Raw genomic sequence first — 4,653 nt, 5'->3', positions numbered from 1 at the left:
AATGTACAAAATGAAATAAATGTTTTTGTTTGGTGCCAACAAGTAGTAATATTTTCAGTTCTCTAAATGAACACATGAAATCAAAGAAGCACACCACTACTATAAATGAGGCTTCACGTGATACAATTGTTTTGAGGAGTGGCACAGTTGGGAGAGCCAAGAAACCTACCAATGATAAGTCCCAACAAATTTTCATTAGGTTCTTGGTCCCATCATCACCATCTATATTACATAGGGGTTCTACAAGTGAAAATCCTTCTACTTCAGGTGTGTTAACTACCCAAGTTTGAATTTATTTTGAATATGATTTGTTGTAATTTGTACATTATTTTTTTATCATCTTATTAAAGGTCATTCATTGCCATTGATGTTGCAATGTTAGGGGTATCGGTATTCCCAAATTAATAGAAATGGGGAGAGATTAGACACAAAATTCCTAATGGATGATCAAAGGGGGTGGAAAATTATGGGCCATAGAGAAGCATACCAAGATGATGCTATGTTATGAGGGTAATGAATATCATATTGATGGCACATATAGGAATATTTATTGCAAGAGGGCTTCTATGATAGGGATCCCATTTGAATCATTGACATGCAGCTTTTGTAAGATGATTCCAGAATGTGATGACTTTAGGATATTTTTATATCATGAATCAAAATATGCCAATTAAATAAATGGGAGGGATACAGGGAGAGGGAGAAGACTAGAATATTTGACTCAAAATGAACTTAGAATAGCTGCTAGGGTTTCAAATACTAGCCGAAGATCAACAATACAATCTCTTTGGTGGGAAAAGACAAAGGTTGCTATACTCTCTATTAGAATGAGATCCTTAAAGGAGAAGTTGTTAGAAACAATAAAAAGGAAGGATGCCTTTAGGTTTTGCAAGGATGTGTGTGAGGCACATAAACAAGGAAAACTACAAGGTAAAGATGTAGTTTGGGATTTTGTCAAGGATATATTTCACAACATGATGCATCCAAAGGCAGGGAGAAGGTATAGTACATTCACTAAATCCCTTTATAAGATGAACAAGTTATGGGGAGGTCTTAGATTACATAGCTTTATTAGCTTGAATCTGGATGGTCCTTCAATTTCTACAACTTTGAGGAAAGTTAGAAAGTCATTGGCATACATCTCAGGGAAGCATGACTACACTTTTTAGGTAGTAGGAAAAGTGTATGCTTCTTATAAAACCAAACATGGTATAGATGGCCCAATTCATGTGTAACTTGATGAAGATTAAAATGTTGTGAAAAAGTAACATGGGTAGCAAAAAGTGATACATTGGTGGGTTTTTGTGGTAGTAATGAAGAACATCAATGTCAATCACATTTCTTGGTGATAGTTGGTGAGGGAGTTGCATGATATGATATCATAATAGATTCTTGTAAGAACAATGTTATTGGTCATTATGCACATGTTATTATCACAAATCCTTTACATGAAAAGTTTCCTAGTTTGGTTGTGGTTTCTCATACAACATGTAATAGGTTCAATGCAAATTTTGTTTGTCAATAATGAGAAAAAATAGAATTTTTGTGGAAGAGACGTGTAAAATAATTTGGGACCTATTGTTGGTCATTCCTTAGATGGGGATAGTAGAAGAAGACAACTTATGTTGATGGACTATTGTTCAATAGAAGGTATTCAATATCAAATTCCTTGGGAAGGGTCAAGACTACGTGGTTTGCTCATTGGATGCAATGTAACAGGATTGCATGACCATGACTACATCCACAACAACAAAAAACTAGTGAATGCTTTATTTAGTGGTTGGTGAGATTTGATTTTAGGAGAAGAGCTAATATGTTTTAATAATGTTAGGATGGTTTATAACACTTTTAAAGTGGATTATCACAAGCTTAATAGTGAAGATATAGAGAGGATAGTTCAACAAAATTGGGGTTTGGCACAACGCATTGCTTCAAGGCATGTTCAGAGTTGTTTGAAAGAGATGAGAAGTACATCTAGTGGAAGGGTAGAGAGGACACTAGGCACAGAGTCATATCTAATGATTGTTGCTGACTACATTGACATTTTTATGTCTCAAAGTTTGACTCTTTGCGAAAGAGTGTGAAATGCTTCACGAGTTCATCATTTCTTCACATTATGGTTATGTTGGCTACAAAAAGAATCTAATAATAATGTCAACATAAATTTCATCAGCAGAGAGGCATATCAAGATGTGAAAATGAAAATTTATTGCCACTTTGTAGTTTTGTTGTTGAGATTGTTTCGAGATCAATACTCTCACTTGTCGTGTGTTTTGCACCTGACTGGGTCAAATGTATGCGAGAACTTCTTTAGAAAAGTTGGTGGGATGGTTGGAGAAGAAAGGGCATATGATTTCTTAGAATTGCTTCTCACTATTATAACCCTTAATAGAGTTGTATACGAAGAATCAAATCACCAAGGGCTTCATTTTAATAAATCTCATAAGAAGCAAGAAAGTATCTGGAATAGATTACACCAAGAAAGGATACAAAATGTTAACATATTATTAGAATATGATTCAATATCTATAGATGATAAAATTATAGAAGCCCTCAAGATAGGATTGAAGGATGCACAAGACATTTTATCATCTCTTAGCATGCAATAGGAGAATCTCACACAATATTCTTGGTGGATTAAACCATATATGGAGGACCAAAATTATACAACATTCCAAGTTGTGGATGAAGTAGTTGACGACTCTCCACCAACTCATTCCAATCTATGTCTTCAGTGGCACAAAATCACGGTGAATTGCAAATAATGGAAAGTGAGTGGAGGCATGAGTTGGATGAAATTTTAGATTCCATGGATGAAAATATATATAAAAATATAAAACCAGTGGTAGAGCTTGATGGTAAGGATATGTTCAAATCTTATTTGGTTAGTCAATTGTGTTGGCAAAAAGGCCACAAACTAAGAGGGGGAAGGGGGGGTTGAATCGGTTTGCTCACAAACTTAACCCAACTAAAACTTAAATTTAGATTTGATAATTAACAATGAAAGAAAAAACCATCACCACATCAATAACACACATAACACCAAGATTTTTGACATGGAAAACCCAGTTAAGGAAAAAAACACAGTGGGAACTTACCCACAATGAGATAATACCCTGTTAGGAGTGAATGAAATATTGCAATGGGGAATGCACATGCATTCAGGCACACTGCTTGGATCTCACTACTCAAATCATAAAACAGGAAGGGCTACAACCCTTAGGAAGACTCACTATCTTACAAAAACATTTGGATTACATCTGAAGGACCATGAACTGATGAAATAACATCTCCACATGTTTGGTTACAGTTTTGGTTAAGCATAGTCTGATCTACTCTGCCACACACTTCTTTTCACACTTTTGAAAGATCAAAACACTTGCTCACACACTTACTCAATCACACACTCATAGATACAATGCAGATACATCTCATAAATGAATATTACATTTATTTATACAATTCATCAATCTATATTTCAAGGTCGGATCAACCCTCAACACAAATAACAAGAATATAACCTCACACGCTATAACAACACATGTAGACCAAAACAATGCCGACTAAGACATAATCTGGACCTAAATCAACACCGCACACAAGAAACATCTCCAAGAATTATGCCTCGAACATCCGCAACACGCAACAATCATCATGAATGTTGCATAACACGAAGAACAACACCGGATCAAGAAAAATACACAACGATCAATGCAAACCATCAACACAAATAAAACATGATCTAGAAACATCCACAAGCAATGTGAATCACCACAACAACAACCACAACATCACCACATACTAGAATCTCCATCATCAATATACCGAACCTCAAGAACACATAATGAACTGACTGTCAAATTGAAATATTCACTTGCAGACCTCCAAATTATGAACCATCTTAATTGAGGACATATATGAACGTCCCAAATACTCTACCAAATCCGTAAACCAAGATAACGCAATTTCAGAGCAATGTGGAGCAAAAACCATAACACTGAACAACATGAACAACTGAACAAACAACCACAATACTGAACCTTATAACTTTATCAAATCATCATGCAAACCACTAAAAATTTAGCTGAATCAACTAGAGATAGGTATCTATAAATCCATAAAATTGTGACACCTCAACTGTAACACACTATCCAAACCAACTCATTTAATCTAACTACAACACTGGAATACACATAAGAATATGTTAACATCAATGATAACACATCATTCCAACAAACTTCTCAGCAATATCCAACAATATCCCACTTTGGCATTGATGGCAACATATGAATGTGAAAAACAATCAATGCAAAGAAAGAAATCAACAACCAACAATCTCCACATAACTCACAATTATCTCCCCCTGAGATCAACGCAAGATATAGCAATTTTTCACATGCTTCTCTCCCGCTTTGACATCAATGAAAAAGGCACATACAACACAAATCTTGATTCTCTATCCCTAATAACAAACTCACTTTGAACATTTTAAACACACCACTAACTAATCCCCCTGAGTAGCAACCTCACTCATCAATCTAGATCACAAGATATATGTGTGAAGTCCACCGGACTGATGCAACTCAATGCATCTTAGTTCTCATCAGGAGGGGCAATTACCCCTAGCTTCTCTCTGAGATACTCAAATGTATC

This window comes from Cryptomeria japonica, chromosome 7 (genome assembly GCF_030272615.1).
Source record: "Cryptomeria japonica chromosome 7, Sugi_1.0, whole genome shotgun sequence".
Lineage (NCBI taxonomy): Eukaryota > Viridiplantae > Streptophyta > Pinopsida > Cupressales > Cupressaceae > Cryptomeria > Cryptomeria japonica.
The sequence above is the reverse complement of the archived record's forward strand: the minus strand, read 5'-3'. Positions refer to the sequence as shown.